This window comes from Acipenser ruthenus, chromosome 10, assembly GCF_902713425.1.
Source record: "Acipenser ruthenus chromosome 10, fAciRut3.2 maternal haplotype, whole genome shotgun sequence".
Lineage (NCBI taxonomy): Eukaryota > Metazoa > Chordata > Actinopteri > Acipenseriformes > Acipenseridae > Acipenser > Acipenser ruthenus.
The window spans coordinates 10016300-10034979 of NC_081198.1; positions in this window are offsets into that span (position 1 = coordinate 10016300).

The following is an 18680-nucleotide window of genomic DNA, read 5'->3' on the forward strand; positions in this document are numbered from 1 at the left end:
AGAACATTATTCCGATCCTAGAACCTATGTGCTGTATTGTGAAATGTTAAAACAATACTAGTATCATACCACAATGCTAAAATCCTAAACACATTAATTTCAAAGTCTTCTGGCTTTTAACTGAAGCAGCTGTAAAAAAAATAATTGTATAGCTTTGTGAATCACTGCAGTGTCTTTTGCATTACATCTTCTGTTACAGTCACGCTCTGAGTATTCTCTGAAATTAGAGTTGCAGATCACCAAGGCTTCTTAGTTCTCATTAAACTCATTTCTGATTCTGGGCAAATACAGGGAAGAGGTCTATTTCACCTATGGAACGTAGACAAGAAAATCTGCACTGTATTAACACATTGCAAGCTGCTTGGCACATGCTATGGAAATAGTAAAAAGGCTAAGACACATGAAAGCATTAGTTGTAATACCAAATATAGTTACACCTGTTAAAGCTACACAATTACAGATATAAGCATCACATGTTGCCTTTTAAATATCATTACATTGATTGTTTATCATTTGTAAATTGAAAACATGTTTCTTTTACTATTTGAAAAATGCCTTAAAGGTATACAGTTTTAATGAGTCAGTTTGGATCATTACTTGTGGGCCATATTAGTGATTTTTGCTAATTTCTTGCCACTTCTGGCCAAAAACTTTAAATTGCATGTTAGTAGTCAATACATTGGAGCTGATTGCCCTTTGGGCAGGAGCAAATATGCTGTGTGAACTGACTCACAGGGTCATCAGAACAAATCAAATTCACTGAAAATATAGAGGAGACAGCCTGCAATCACATCTTCACCGCAGTTGCACATGACAATTTTACTGCCAACCAGATTTTTTTTTTCATTCCTTCACAGAGCAATTATTTCAAAGAGGATCCTATCTCGTCCAATTTCTCATATTTAATTTGCTACAGAGAAAAAGTCATTTATATTCAAATTGTTTTCATTCATAGATAGATCTGTGACAAACTATGCTTTATAACATGAAGAAATACGTCGTAGTATTAATTCTGATAGGGGTCTGTAAACAATAGCCTTGATTTAAGTGGTAAAGTAATATAAAAAGCTATTTATTTTGTCATTTTTTCACTTTGCCTTTAATTAAATATCACAGTTTTACATTGTGTCATGTTAAAATATAGATTAAAATGTTTATACATTGTAGATAACATATCAGTCAACATTTAACCCTATTATTATAATCCTAAGAGTGTTGTTGAACATTTTGAGTTGCACAGTAGAAGCCACCTATTCAGCCATTCTTAACACATTTTACCTTTTAAGGAAATCAATTCAAACAGTATCAAAAAAAATTCTGATTCCAAAAAGATTGCTTTTTTTTCAATCAACACAAAATGTGATTGCTTCAGTGAGCCCTAGCATGGGGAAAATGTTATGGGATTCTTCTTACTCCTTCGTTTTACAAAACATCTTTCTCACAGTTCAATCAAACTTAGATGTTATTTCTTCCACGTGAGTGCAGGATGCGCTCTGTAGCCTGCAAGTCGCGAGTTCGAATCCAGGCTATTCCTTTGCCGATCGAGGACGGGAGCTTCCAAGGGGCGGCGCACAATTGGCCGAGCATCGCCCTGGGGTAGGGAGGGTTGGGCCGGTCGGGGTGTTCTCGGCTCACCGCACACCAGCGACCCCTGTAGTGCCTGCTTGCCTGTAAGCTGCCCGAGAGCTGCATTGTCCTCCGACGCTGTAGCTCTTGGGTGGCTGCATGGTGAGTCTGCAGTGTGAAAAAAAGCGGCACACGCTTCTGAGGACAGCGTGTGTTCATCTTTGCCCTCCCGAGTCAGCGCAGGGGTGGTAGCGGTGAGCCGACTGTAATAAAATAATTGGCCATTCCGAATTGGGAGAAAATAATAAAAAAATAATTGGCAACGACTAAATTTTTTAAAAAAGGAAAAAAAACTAAAAAAAAAAAAAAAAACTTAGATGTTATTTCTGCTGTGTCACCCAATGAGGTTCACTTTTACTTTCAAATATAAGTCATTGGTGTTTGTTTACTATTTAGACACCAATGACTCATATTTCATAGTAAAAATGAACACTGTGGCCTGGAGGTCGCCGGTTCGAGTCGAGGCTATTCTATTGCCGACTGTAGACAGGAGCTCCCAGCGGGCGGTGCACAATTGGCCAAGCGCCGCCCAGGGGGTGGGGGGCGGGGGGAGAGGGCTTAGGTCAGCCAGGGTGTCCTCGGCTCACCATGGACCAGTGAACCCTGTAGTCTGGTTGGGCGCCTGCGGACTTGCCTGTAAGCTGCCTAGAGCTGATGCTGTAGCTCTGAGGTGGCTGCATGGAAAGTCTGCAGTTTTAAAAAAAAGCGGTCGGCTTCACCGTTCCTGAGTCAGCACAGGGGTGGTAGTGGTGAGCTGACCCTAAAAAAATAATTGGATATGCCAAATTGGGAGAACATAATAAAATAATTGGTGATTACTAAAAAAAAAAAAAAATGAACACTGTGCCCTTATTTATCTAAAATAATTGACTTGTTGACAGTTTATTTACATTCCCAAAAGGTATCTTAAGTTTGATTGAAAGAAAGCTCCTCCCACCCCTTACCACTATGCCGGTCTTTGATCCAAATAGGCACACTTCAGCTTGTTCTTGATGCAGTGATGGCTATAATTTTTTTTTTTTTTTTTTTATTGATGTTCCTTTTATCAAAAATACTGCATCAATCATCATCAATTTTAATGCAGCATGAATTGCACAATCCAGACATTTTTTGTAAAATGCTGAAAAGGTACTTTCTCACCATGACAAGCTACCAGTCTGCTATAAGGTAAGACATGTAGTCAAAAGGTATACTAGTATGGAATAGCAACATGCTTAAATTCAACCAGGTGTATATTTAATAGAAGGAACAAATGGTCTTCAGAAAAATTGTACTTGAAAATTCCTTTTAAGAGTTCCATGTAATAAAAAAATAAAAAACAATAAACCCTTATGAGGCCAATGGAAAAATCAATAAATAAAAATGATCCAGATTAATTTTCAACAGTAAGATTTCAAATATATTCCAGCCCCATAGCATCTAATGTAATTTGAGTTCTATTCTTGAGTCGGGACCAACAAGAACGCCAGTGGTTTTCTGATTTTACACAGTCTGGCAAACGATACATACAACCGAAATAGTTCACAATATATGCAAATGCTACAGCCTGTCCTCTTTTCACAAGTCTGGTTGTCTGACAAAGAGCCTATCCACACATCCCTCCAGTAAGTTTTCCCAAAATAAGATATACAAAAGAAATCCCAGATAGTTGCCTCATTTGTAAATAGTTTGTCTTGACTTCATACAAGAGGGAGGCTATTTAGTAATGCGATGGATCAAAATATGTGTACAGCATTAAGTACACTATGGTTAAAGCCAGTTTGAAGTGGTGTTAATGTTAAAAATGGACAAGACAGATTCACTGACTAACTGGAATCATCATGGGAAATGATATGCTTTTGTGACAAACAGAGCACACAATTATTAACTTTATAAAAATCTAATAATCAATAACATATCATTCTATCCAAAACAATTTACTTAGTGTTGTAAAAAAAAAAAGTTTTAAGCATTTCAAAAATCATGTTTTTTTTTTGTGTTTTTTTTATATTTACCATTTCATAGAGTGGAGCCAGGCCACCTGATGTAATGTTTAAGACATGGAGTTAGTAACATTTAAAACATATAGAGAGAGAGGCTCCGCCTCTTCAAGGCCCAACATAGAGAAGGTGGTCCCGGCATTGAGGAGACCTAACACACAAGAGGGGGGTTACCGTCTCTGAGGTAACCCGACATACGAAGAGGGGTCACCGTCTCTGAGATGACCCAACACGCAGAGGCTCGCGAACCAGAAAGAAAAACATGAAGTTAGTAGATATTAGAACATATAGAGCGGGGTGTTCCGTCTCTTCAAAAAGCCCAACATAATAGAAAGGGGGTTCCGTTGTTGAGGAGACCTGACAAACAGGAGAAGGGTCACCGTCTTTGAGGAGACCCAACAAACAAGAGGGGTTCCACCGCTTGGGGACCCTCACATAAATAGAGGCATCAGTACCTGAAAGAGAAGACGACAAAGAATCATGCATGCTAAAGGAGGGGTTTGGCCGGGGGTCCCCTCTGACTCATGGTGAACCCTCCTCTATGAGGTAAATGAAGCAAAGCTTAACAAAGGGTTGGAGAAAGTGGAATCACTAAACCCCCCAGAGGAGACCTATGCAATGGTGGTTGAGATTCTAGAGGAGGAGGAGGGAGGAGGGGGAAATGAAAAAAAACACAAGACAGCTAGATAGGGGTGACTGATGGCTAAATAAAGGTAGATTTAATTGATGAAAGAAGATGATAGGATGCAGGTGGGCTTACCTCCACCCCCCTAACCACACTCACAGGTTAACATTTATTACATTCAAATCAACAAAGAGTCTACCTATTAAAAATAGCTGCACTGGAGATAGCTTTTTTCCTCCAGATAACTGGACTAAGAAAAGAAAAACAAATCCTCTTAAAATGAGATTGCTCATGCTGAATGTTAATGATTTTTGACAAATCCAGTGTTTGGAATATAAGGATATACAGCTCCATGAACACAAGTACATTTTCAAAGGCAATTGAAAGAGGTTTGAATTGAAATATGTATCTAACCCCAAAGAAAAAAGATTTAATCCCCAGCTGAGAAGAGGAGGGGTTACATTGCAAAAACAATTAACGAATCTAGGGGAAAGTAAAGAGCTCTTGGCTTCTGTGACGGAGCTTCGGCAGTTTAGAAGCCACCCACTTGCTGTATAATAGAAGAAAGAGACACTGATAGTTACCAAATTGCCAACATTGCATCAGCTGTGCTCTATTTTAAAAATCCAATACAACACAAACAATTAAATGAATAAAAACTAAATAAAAAAAGCTGGCTGTTTTGGGACCGCCAATCTATTTAGCCAAAGGGGTCAGAATAGTTGCTGAATTTCAAATATTGTTTTGTTTTTTTTTTTCTTTTGTTGAATGTGTCTTGGTTTTGAGATTTAGTTTCTGAATGACTTAAGGTCAGTATCCTAGATTTTCTCACATGATCTAGCTTTTTTAAATGTATGTTTTCAATCTCACAACAGTGTTATTTATCTTAGCAAGCACCACCTTCGCATTCTTTAGAATCTTGCATGTGTTAATGTGCCATCCTTGCACAGGACATGTTGTATTGGTAAACAGCTTAGCCGTCTGAGATGGTTAGAACCAGAAGTGAAAAGACGAAGATGCTTTGTAATACACTCTGATTCTAACAAGGTAAGCCACTTCTCACAAAAATGTACACAGAAATGTTAGCAAACACAAACACCCTCGGAAAAAACTAGTGAACATAAAAATGGCAAAATAAAAAATGTTAAAGCGCATAAATTTAACACGCTCCCATGGAAATAAACAGCTATTCAAATTGATAATGCATATTAGCATATTTTATTTTAATGAGCTTTCAGTCTATTTTGGTGCAAAACAGAATATAGCTGAGTCTCACAGGATGACATTGGAAGCCAACGGCTATTAACATAACACATTGGCACAATGGCTATAACTTAATCAGCAGTCTTATCTAAGGCTACTGTTTCTCTAAATGTGAGGGGGGGGCTTTAAGTTCAAGTGTAAATGGAAAAGGTAATTAGAAACTCTGAAATGCTTTTTTAATTAAAAAAATGCTCCTTTGTTTGTCAGTAAGCATTCTATAAGCCACCCGTAGCCTCCACGAGAGTGTTAAGATAATAAACTCATGCAGTGTACCTAAAGTACCTTCACCTAATGGGTTAATGTAGTTAATGTAATTCATAGGAAATAAATATTGCCTTCTTGGACGCGACTAAATCTAAAAGAAGTGAAGGGTTTGCACAATACTTATTTCTACTAAACAATGACAAATGGATACAAGGGTGCAGACCTGTGTGAAGTAAGACTCCAGGGCAATAGGAAGAAGAGGAGGGAGAGAGAAAGCAGATCCTATGGAAATTAAGACGGGAGGGATGGTGGAATTGACAGAGAACAAGAAATGAGATCGCCAATGTAATACATATGAGATTTATACAATACAATTTAGATTTCTATAGAGCTCTCAATGCAAGGATCGCCAGAAGAGAAAGTCTGAACTTCTGACCCAAGTCAGCATCACGTCTTTGAGAATCTAGCGCCATAGTCTTGGGGCACAGTTGGTAAAATCAATGGATTAAACTTTTTATTTTTTTAAAGGTCAAACCTGGATGAGGTTGGTTGTTAATTGAGTTGAAGACCAGTTGCAAAACAATGTGTAGCAAAACACTTCCTTCAAGTTAAATATCCTTCAGATAAAAACTATAAGCTATACTGCAGACAAAAAGACAAATATTTAAGCAAAAGTAATGAATTCTTCATGAATCAGGGCAATGGAGTTCACTGAGCACTATTTCATGGATTATGTTACGTGTGACTCATTACCTCATGTATGCATTAAAACCTAGAACAGAGTTGGCTAAGCATATTCATTATTGTTATTTTTATATTTCTGGCAACCCTACCTGTAATGAGAAACATGTTTGTTCAATGAAAGCTTGTTTGTACAACTAAAGGCTTCAGGAACATCTACACTGAAATGTGGGGATAAATAGCAAATTTGCAATCTGAGAGTGACATTAAGGCTATGATTAAAGTGAAAGGTTTGGCAGTAAAATTGTGTTTAAGGTTAGGATAAGGTGTTGCTACCATTTTCCATAATTGTACCTTGTCATTGGTTTAATTTTTCACAAAAGTGTAATACAACTTTTTTCACATCACTAAACTTGTGTTACCACCTCTAATCTGTTAACAATTAATAAGCCTTGAGTCAAGCTTAAACCTTAGTTATAGGTACCTGCCTCTGAATCTCTATTTGTATACCAGGTATCTGTAATAACATGTGGTTGATAATCAATAAACAGCAGAAAAGGTATAAATACTAAAATTGTAGAGATGCACAAACAAATCTTGCATAACAAATCAACACACTGGTTGCCTGACAATACATTTATAAATTCCCCACTGACCCCTGAGGTATTTTTAAAACAGTTACCGTACAACATTAAGATCCATTTTTTAAGTGTCCCAGGGGCTCATAAAGTGTTCACTTTTAAGTTTAATTTCAAGGTGCCAACACAGAAAAAGTTGTAGTTCATATCCTATGATTTTCTATAATCTCTATTATCCAAAGTTATGACTTGCTCAAAACTTCTAACTCCAAGTTGATACAGAAGACCTTCTCAAGATGCCTACAAAAAGCAGCCCTCCAGACGAAAAGGTTTATGAATCACTAGACATTTTCAAGACCTTCTCAACATGGCTGCCCACAAAAGCTGATGGATGAACAAGGAAGAGAAAACATAAATAAAATCCAGAATCCTCAAATATCAGTTGTGTTCCCAAATTGGAAGCAATATAAATAAAAACATGGCTTAAATAAATATTTTAATGAAATGCCCTTTCTTTGACTACAATTAATATTGTTCCAGTCTGAATTGCTGATAAGTAGTACATGACCATGTTTTATACAGGACAGCCCCATTAGTGTGTCAATGCAGGAACATTATCAATCTCTTTATTCCACTTGAAAGATCTATTTTAACATCAATGTTTGGCTCAACATTAGACAGGTGCAATCAAGTTATACATTATAACCATCCATTAATCTGACATGTAACATGGCCATTAATTTATTAAATATATCAATAAATAATGTTCATACAGACAAACAGTACATAGGTACAGGTTAGCATATAGAGCCTCATAAACAGCCACAGTAAGCCAAAAATGTTAATCTAGTATCTGAAGTTCCATATCAAAGCACTCTGTAAAAGGATTTACCAAGGCAGGCAGCAAGCAGGTCTGAATCACAAAAAAAAAAATCCATTGGCAAAAATATAAAAGGACAAAGCCTTCCAGGCCTAGCCTTTTTTAAGCATACTTTTTCACTCAACATTTTAATGCTTAGGCTTGTGCAGCTTCCCTTAGGGCTTCATTCACTATTCAGTTTGCTTGGGTAAAATTAAGATATTTATTATTTATTCAACTGTTTCTTGCATTAGATAGTTTGTCTAATTAACTACACAATTGTCTTAGTTTCTAAGAATACTAAAGCATTGAAAATTAGTCAAATGTTCTAATGCATGTCTACTTGCCTGTTATCTCTCTACTGTTGTTGTTTGATGGAAGAGCTGGGGTGAGTATCATTAGAAAAAAGCCTTAATCTTCTTTTGAATGCTTTGATATCATTTTTCCTTTGTGCTATATTGTGTTCTTTTGGGACAGGACAGGAGTTTAGTGCTCTGGACAAAAGGATTTCTGTTAGACTTTGTATGTGGATACCTACAAAATCTTCTGTTTCTGTGTTGCTTAGTAGTGGATACATTGGCCTTACCAATTAAGATACACTGCTGTGCAAAAGTCTTAGACATGTTGCATTTTTCTACTCTGATGCATTATGTGCATCAACGATTTACTTAAATCCTCCACAAGTGTTTTCTACTATTATAACAACCTTTACTTGCATAAAAGGAAAAACATTGAGTGAAATAGCTTGCATCACTCGATTTTCAAGGTGTGGTATCCAAAGCATAAACAACAAGTACAGAGAAACATCATCTGTAATTGACAAACCCAGGACTGGAAGACTCAAAAAGAAAGTTAAGAAAGGGGAACAAGACTAAAAGGCTAAAATATCACAAGAACACAGAAAATGGACTATGGAACAATGGTCAAAGGTGCTTTGGATTGTTGATGGGTGGACAACAAAACTTGTACCTTCTGCCAGTTATGGTGTTAATTCAACACATTGAAAATCAAGTGATTTTTATTATTATTATTATTATTATTTATTTATTTCTTAGCAGACGCCCTTATCCAGGGTGACTTACAATCGTAAGCAAATACATTTCAAGTGTTACAATACAAGTAATACAATAAGAGCAAGAAATACAATAACTTTTGTTCAAGTGTGACAAACCACAATTCAATAATACAGCAGATAATAGTGATAGTTACATCAGGATATGATTAAATAGTGATAGTTACATCAGGATATGATTAAATACAAAATACTACAGGTTAAACACTTGGCAGATTACAGTATTCTGAAGTACAGAATTAAATGCAGTAAAATAGGGGGCAGATAAGAGCGAAATAAAGCACATTTAAATGAAGGGTGATAGTGTTCCAGGATACAAACAGAGGAGTTCTACAGGTGCTGTTTGAAGAGGTGAGTCTTAAGGAGGCGCCGGAATGTGGTCAGGGACTGGGCAGTCCTGACATCTGTAGGAAGGTCATTCCACCACTGCGGAGCAAGGGTGGAGAAGGAGCGGGCTCTGGAGGCAGGGGAGCGTAGCGGAGGTAGAGCCAGTCTTCTAGTGCAGGCGGAGCGGAGAGGCCGAGTGGGGGTGTAGGGAGAGATGAGGGTCTGGAGGTAGCTGGGTGCAGTCTGGTCAAGGCATCTGTAGGCTAGTACAAGAGTCTTGAACTGGATGTGAGCGGTGATCGGGAGCCAGTGGAGCGAGCGGAGTAGTGGACTAGCGTGGGCAAAGCGAGGCAGAGAGAACACCAGGCGGGCAGCAGAGATGCGAGCTATTTCACTCAATGTTTTTCCTTCTTATGCAAGTCAAGTTTGTTATAATAGCTGAAAACACTAGTGGAGGCTTTGAGTAAATTGTTGATGCTCATAATGCATCAGAGTAGAAAAGCAACATGTTTAGACTTTTGCACAGCAGTGTATATTTGTGTATAGATGTGATAGCTAAGAAAATAGAGGAAAATTGTACCTAAGTAGAGCCAATAAACTGCACAATAATTAAGGTTTTAAACATCATTTAACTGGTTTTGCGAGTTTATGGCTAAAGAAAAACATATTTTCAGTGAAAGATCTGCTTCAGAAGCTTATATTTATCCTCATTATGTCATTACTGTAATTCCCACTTCTACATTTTAAATGGCTGAAGATACAACAGCATCTGTTTAAAAAAAAACTCAATTAGTACGACTGTGGCTCATCTGAGAGTGTACTAGATTTTAAAAAAGCCGTTTTTGCAATTGTGCACTGAAATGCAAATCCTCATGGTGTGCAAATACATCAAGATGATGACTATGACATTATAAATATTATAAATGCTCTTCTAACTCTCATCTAATGTAGAAAGCTAGAAAGAAAGATGAGTAAAAACTTGTGGGACTGCCAATCAAGACAGAGGGCAGTCAGCTAACCTCTCAGTGTTTAATTAGCAGTATTGAACATGACAAAAGCCCCTTTTCAAATCATCAGCCAATTTGGTGCCAAGTCAGGTCGGAAGTTTAATGTAGATACTGAAGAAAACAAAGAGGCTTCATCTCTGGAGGCTAGGAATATATTTTTTCTAGCACTTGTTTACCTGAATAGTTGCTGCTGCACTCTGTTCATGTTATTAATAGAAAACATAATTAAGGTACGTCTAAGAAACAGAATTCAACAACCAGAGCCCAGCAAGAGCTGTACTTTAACATGAAGAGAAGTTTTCATGTTACTGTTGCTATAGAAAAACACACTTCAATGATTAGGCACCTGGCCAGCGTGGCTTTTTTCTTTGTTAGCCTTTAACCCCAGTGAGTGTAAATACTTTTTAAGATTTAAGTGACAATAATCAATTTGTAAAATGTGGCAGTTCATAAAAATTCAAATTCCATTAGGCCTTTCAGAGGGAGTATGAGAGAAGCCTGGAGACACGGTGAATGTGTGTTAAGATTCTGGTGCCAATACAGTCATTTGAGATATTTTATTGACCCTTGAGCATTTTTAAATAGAAAACAGGTTTAATGCATCAAAGGTTTCGCACTATTCTAAAGTTGAGACAACAGCCCCTTTTTTTCCTCATTGGTTTGACCCATGACGTTTCTTTTCTCCTCTTCCCAACTGCCTCCTTTGCAGCTAGATCTCCCTTTCAGGGGTCGATGGTCCCATCATCCAGCCTTGGTTGACCTTTGACAACTGACAGCTCATAGAAGGGTGGCTTCTTTCAGGCTGACAGGTGAGACACACCTATCTTATCATTCCCTGAAAAAAAAGTATCATTCTTTCACTTTGCTTACTCAAAACGTCAATATATATTAATGGTGATGCAATACCTGTTTTGAATATTTGATCATGCAGGGTCAGTGAAATTGTATTTTCCAGAAAGCAACCACAACAAATCAAATGTATTCTTCGTACATATTTACCAAATAGGATGAGGATGTCACAATAATCTGCTAAACTTCCCATCCTGCTTCTGTTAAGATTCACATAAATCATGTTTTTTTTAATTGGTCACAGGCTGTAATCCATCAGCTTCAATTACTTTTAAATTTGTTCATTCTATTGTTAACACTCATCTGAAAAGTATGAAGGTGGCAGCCTTTATTTAAAAGCCATTTGATTTCCAAGAATTGCTTTTCACCCTACTCAGTTTTAATATTCAGACTCCTTTTTGAAGTTGTTTTCTCCAGTCTTTGCCTCAGAAAAGTTATTTTTTTACATGGGAAAAATAATGTTGTAAGGATATATGGCCAAGTCTGGAGAACAATAGTTCACAGTTCACAGACAAATGGCAATGGCTACATCCTATCCCAGGTTAACTCTTCTACAGCCCTGCAGGTTTTGTTAAAAAAAAAGTTAGTTCGTCCAGCTAAGTTTGTCATTTACAGATTAGTCAATACATTTTCTTGAAAAGTATCAATTCAATAATGTACCAGAAGAACAATATATCGTCTAATCTATGTAAAACCTGTGAATGTTGCTGGAGGCCATTGTTGGAAGTATTATTACTAACATCTCAAGAATAACTAAAGCCTCCTTCTTTGCCTTACTCATGATTTTCAGTTATTGCTTGTTGATGCACTATGCAAACGTCACCTGCCGGGCTTCAGTTTGTAAATATAATTTAATAGAGACTAAGGTAAATACCAGAGGAGGGGCCTGTCCTGGAATTAAGTTAAAGCAGATTCGAGCCCTTCAGAATTAACAATTTCTTCACTACACTCTCATGGGGACACTTAGTCTTGCCAAACCATTTAGCAACATGCATCACTCCTCTGTGTATCTTGCACTGCTGGCTCCTAATGTACTTGATAAATGCAACCATGCCAACCACGGTGACATTTCTCAGAAGGAGTATAGATTTTTGACATGTGCCTCAGAGTCCCTGTTGCCGCTTTGTATTTACCATAAAAAAGTGCCCTTTGCCAGGTGCTGTTTCCAGATATCTAGGACAGTGTGTCCTGATATCCCAGCCTCCAGGTCCCTTGTTGCATTAGTGAATCTGACTCTGTCAACATTATTATGTGCTTTGCTTTGACCTTAGGGGCTGTACTTGAATTATAAAACTTGTTCTAAAGGGTTTTTTTTGTTTGTTTTTATAAAAAGGATTTAAAGCTCCTGTTACCTAACTACAATTGCAATTATATACATGGTATTGAGGACCAACACCAAGGAAAGCTGCTTCTGACCCCAGCCTTGTAAATTGTCTCTCTAGAGCAGAGAATCTTAGAAGGGGAATTAAGAATTAAAGACCATGGTATACTGAAGAGGAAAAGCTTTTTTCTTGTTTTACCAATCCAAAGAAGTCCCTTTATCTTTTCTAAGAAGCTTTTATTTTATACATTTTAGTTTACCAAAACCCTACATATTTGATGCTGAAGGCCTATTGCTGACCTTTCTGGTGTACAGGTAATGGGACTGACTTACATTTGAGAAATTGATTATTTATTTATTTTATTTCTTTTATACCTGTTTTCTGTTGCATATTTTTAAAGTATAGCCTGTCCTAAAAGGTATTCATTTACACTCTAATCGAACAGTGCTATCCTTTTTCAAACTAAGCAAAGAGAGACATCAAAGAGTTGGTGACAAAGCAGGCCTGGAGCAATTTCAAAGCAAAAGCTTCCATCCCTCCTCTTTGAATTGTGGTACAACACTTGTAGTAGTTTATTATTCTGACTGAAATCACAACCTGGAAATGCTACATCACCAAGTATTATAAACCTCACGGATCATCTCAGTCAATCAGGTTCTTAGTAGAGCAATTAAAGGGTACACTACAAGAAAAATAAAACATAAACTATCCAACCTTGCTGTCCCGAATATATTTGGTCATTGTATAATAATCCCTATGCAACCAAACATCTGCATAATGCCACACTGCTATGTCCAAACTCACTGTTCTCAAGCATCTCTTCTGAGCCAAAAAACATGACTTCCGCATGTACCCTCACATGTACCCTGAAACGTACCAGCGCATGCCCCATGAAGCGTTGTATAAGCTATATTACCTCTGTGTGGAAACACACTAGTCTGTGTGACAAACATGGTCTGTCTAATTTTCCATAAGGAAGGAACTTGTACCTGCTTTCATTTTGTGTAGTAGACATCTTTCACACTGCACATATTTCCTTTGCATGCTGTATTTTGATGTATTATTAGGCTTCCAAGCCGAAGGCTGGGGAAGCCTATTGTTATTGCTGTGTTTATTATTATTATTATTATTATTATTATTATTATTATTATTATTATTATTATGCACAAACAACATAGCAGAGTTATGAAAACGCATACATAAGTAGATGCCTATGTCTGGACAACCAGACTGGCGTCCCCAAATTAAAAAGTCACATGGTTCGACCGCCATATTGGATCTTGTGGAAATTTTGGGAATTTTTCAAAACTCTTGCCGTTAAAAACAACTTAAGGTGGAACTATGAGATTGGCAGCAGCAAGTGCAGCAATGGCCTATAAAAAACATATGTTTAATCAAGGTCGTTTGAACAATTATTTGCCCGCTACGCTAGGATCACTGTGACACTTACAGGTTTGGTAGAGGTGTCGCCACATCAAAAGGGAGCTAACATCCTGCTATAAAGACCTGTTATTTAATCAAACTATGGTGTTACTGTGGTTTACATGGCCTACTCATTGAAAACAGTACAGGCTTACAGGATTGTGCTTTCTATCATATTACTGGACCTATAGTGAAGATAGTGTACAGTGAAGCTATGTATAGTAAATAACAATATATGTAGTTTGTCCCCATTGTTATAAGATATTTTCTAATATTTTTAAGCAGTCTGTTCCACTTGCACTAAAGCATGATTTCTATGGTGGCAGGAAGCTCATGCCTTGGGGCTTCCACACAAGCATACAGAAAAAACTCTCAGCTCTGTTCCGACAAAAGAGAAATAACTGTCACTGATGCTCAGAGCCTACAGGTCTGTGGCTTGGAGAGGATCCAAACAAAACCGTCTGACACTTCACTAGATTCGATGCATTCAGCCGCAAAACTGTGATATTTCCATACAGTCTTCATGTAAATGGTTTTGATAACTCATCCACTAAATGTGTTTCCACATAGTTTCATAAGAAATCCAAAGCCTCAGAACACTGCTAGAGGAAGTATCTTTGGTTAACATTCATTACTGAACATTCAGATATTCAGACTTTTGATCTCTGTCTTTGCTCGCTTCTCTAGGTGCCCCCTAATATATTTTGCATCCTTTGGACTATTGCGATGGTGTTTTCAAAAGGTTTTGAGGTAATTTCCAATAAACAGGCATACAATAAAACATATTTTAACAAAAGGTCCAATTCAAATTTTATTGCTTACAAATTTGTGTATGGTTTCTATTCAGTTCAAATGAAGTAAACAATGTTTACATCAGATGAATTTGTTTAGAAATATGTTAGCTCATACATAATTATATTTAAATACTGACACTTATTTTAAAGAGTAACCCATACAACAAGTCAGGGACCGGGAGCCAAGACAACCTTTTGTAATGTATACTACCCTCTGATATTATCCCAACATGTGTCATATCTGTGTACAGTTATACATATTCAAAAGACAAAATATACTTCTGTGAATCTCGGATACAGAACTAAATGGTGATGTAAAGGACAGCTTCAGGAAAGTTTAAACCTAATTTTTTGTTTTTCTACAAATGTAAAACTAAGGTTAAAGCCAAGAGCCAACAATTGATCAATTAAACAAGCGAGTCTAGAGTCAAGAATAGATTACCAGACAATGGGAAAAATGCAGCTACTTTGAAGAACTTTACAGCAATTCTTCTGAAAAGGCACCATGAATCATAGTCTCATTAGTTAGAGGAACTTCCAGAATGAAAAGATGAATCGCTCCAGGGTTTGAAAAAAGAGAAAAAAAGAGCCCCTGTTATATAGTTTGTCTCTATTGGGTAGGTAAAATCGGCATTATCAGATGTTGTCTGTGGTATTCTACAGGTCCCTTGTTGTTTTCATTATATATGCTACTGTTAGGTGGCATTATCCACAGGCACAGAGTGAACTTCCATTGCTATGCTGCTGATACCCATCTATATTTGTCCCTAAAGCCAAGAAATTCTTCTACCGGGGTATTGTTAGCTACTTGCCTTACAGACATCAAGAATTGGATGTCACAGAATTTTCTAATGTTGAATTCAGATAACACAGAGGTTATGCTAGTGGGCTCACAGAACCAACTAAAAGGAAATGTGGGATTACATGAGCTTGACCCTTATAGTACCTCATCAAAACTTAAAGTTGTTAACTTCAATTTAATATATTTATTTATTTTTATATTCATTTAATTTAGTGTTTTGGTTATGGTTTATTTAATTATTTGATTTTTCTTGTATTGATTTTGAAATCTGATTGCTTATTTGTAGCACTTCTGCTGTAAATGTAACATGGGCAGCAGTGTGGAGTAGTGGTTAGGGCTCTGGATACTTGACCGGAGGGTTGTGGGTTCAATCCTAGGTGGGGACACTGCTGCTGTACCATTGAGCAAGGTACTTTACTTAGATTGCTCCAGTAAAAACCCAACTGTATAAATGGGTAATTGTATGTAAAAAGAATGTGTAAAAAAATAAATAAATGAATAAATAAAAAAAAATGTATGTAAAAATCTTGTAACAATTGTAAGTCACCCTGGATAAGGGTGTCTGCTAAGAAACAAATAATAATAATAATAATAACATAAGAACATAAAGTTTACAAACGAGAGGAGGCCATTCAGCCCATCTTGCTCGTTTGGTTGTTGTTAGTAGTTTATTGATCGCAGAATCTCATCAAGCAGCTTCTTGAAGGATCCCAGGGTGTCAGCTTCAACAACATTACTGGGGAGTTGGTTCCAGACCCTCACAATTCTCTGTGTAAAAAAGTGCCTCCTATTTTCTGTTCTGAATGCCCCTTTATCTAATCTCCATTTGTGACCCCTGGTCCTTGTTTCTTTTTTCAGGTCAAAGAAATCCCCTGGCTCGACATTGTCTATACCTTTTAGGATTTTGAATGCTTGAATCAGAAGCAAAGAATCAGTCTTCTTTGTTCAAGACTGAATAGATTCAATTCTTTTAGCCTGTCTGCATATGACATGCCTTTTAAACCCGGGATAATTCTGGTTGCTCTTCTTTGCACTCTTTCTAGAGCAGCAATATCCTTTTTGTAACGAGGTGACCAGAACTGAACCCAATATTCTAGGTGAGGTCTTACTAATGCATTGTAAATTTTTAACATTACTTCCCTTGATTTAAATTCAACACTCCTCACAATATATCCGAGCATCTTGTTGGCCTTTTTTATAGCTTCCCCACATTGTCTAGAGGAAGACATTTCTGAGTCAACATAAACTCCTAGGTCTTTTTCATAGTTCCCTTCTTCAATTTCAGTATCTCCCATATGATATTTATAATGCACGTTTTTATTGCCTGCATGCAATACTTTACACTTTTCTCTATTAAATTTCATTTGCCATGTGTCTGCCCAGTTCTGAATGCTGTCTAGATCATTTTGAATGACCTTTGCTGCTTCAACAGTGTTTGCCACTCCTCCTATTTTTGTGTCGTCTGCAAATTTAACGAGTTTGCTTACTATACCAGAATCTAAATCATTAATGTAGATTAGGAATAGCAGAGGACCTAATACTGATCCCTGTGGTACACCACTGGTTACCTCACTCCATTTTGAGGTTTCTCCTCTAATCAGTACTTTCTGTTTTCTACCCATAAACCACTCCCTAATCCATGTGCATGCATTTCCTTGAATCCCTACTGCGTTCAGTTTGAGAATTAATCTTTTATGCTGGACTTTGTCAAAAGCTTTCTGGAAATCTAAATAAACCATGTTGTATGCTTTGCAGTTATCCATTTTCAATGTTGCATCCTCAAAAAAGTCAAGTAGGTTAGTTAGACACAATCTCCCTTTCCTAAAACCATGCTGGCTGTCTCCCAGGATATTGTTACCATATAGGTAATTTTCCATTTTGGATCTTATTATAGTTTCCATAAGTTTACATATAATAGAAGTCAGGCTTATTTGTCTGTAGTTACCTGGTTCGGTTTTGTCTCCCTTTTTGTGGATCGGTATTACGTTTACTATTTTCCAGTCTGTCGGTACAACCCCTGTGTCAAGCGACTGTTGCATGATCTTGGTTAGCGGTTTGTAAATAACTTCTTTCATTTCTTTGAGTACTATTGGGAGGATCTCATATGGACCAGGGGATTTGTTTTTTGTTTTTTTTTATTCCTAGGGTCCGCAACACGGGAGGTAGGGCTTTTTTCTTGTAGAGTGCCTAAATTATGGAATGCTCTGTCTTCGTTTGTCACGGAAGCTGGGACCTATAAAATGGCTTTCTTATCTTAGTGGGTTTTAATGTAACTTTAAAATGCTGTTTTTCTATGATTATGGTCTAACTGTGTCAGTTGTGTGTGTGACATGCTATACAAAGGTATTATGGTTTGTTCTTTTTTTCTGCTATGTACTGTACAGTGCTTTGCAATACTTTTGTATAAAAAGCGCTACATAAATACAATAAATAAATAAATATAAAGAGATAAGCGGAAAAATCTCAAATACAAAAAAAAAAAAAAGAAACTTTGAGCCATGTGACCCCTAACTAAACCCTGGTCCCTCACGTATCATCTGATTTAGCATACTGCACACCATTGTATCTGTGCAGAAAGAAGATTAATGATATGTTATTGTGTCTGCTCATCGCTAGACAGACAACTATGTAAATGATGATGGGAGGTTAATGGGGTTCAGATCACAATCTTTCCAGATCATTAGGGAAATGGCCAAGATGGTTTGCGACACTGAGTACAACAATGGAGATCAACACTAGACCAATTATTAAATCAAACATGAACTAGATGCTTATCAGAAGGTTCATGGGACCTCATTCCAGCCCATGAAAGCAAATATCGACCAACAATTGACTGTGCTCTAAGGAAAATGGATCACATCAGCTTATAGGATCAAAATGGCTGCTCTTAGGTAGGAGCAATGCATGCCCAATGGGCTTGGGCCAGCTACAGGGATTTTCTCTGGAGAAATTCATTATAGATTTTGAAACTAAAGTAACTAATCATTTTACTTACATTGTGTTACAAAATCAGTGGGATTTTCAATTCTGTAGATTTTACTCAATATAGTTCTGTAAAAAAAAATGTCTTGATAGCAACAATTAAATACATAAATAAATAAACACAGAAGCAGTGTCAGAATATGCAGTAAATTGCCTGAAGTCATAAACAGCTTGGTGGTTTTGTTTTACCACTGAGATAATTTGGCTTCTCTAGAAAATACTACCTGCTAGTTCCTTCTAAGCCTGTTGTGTATAAATATAGAGTGAAATCAATACTCCAGCTGAGCT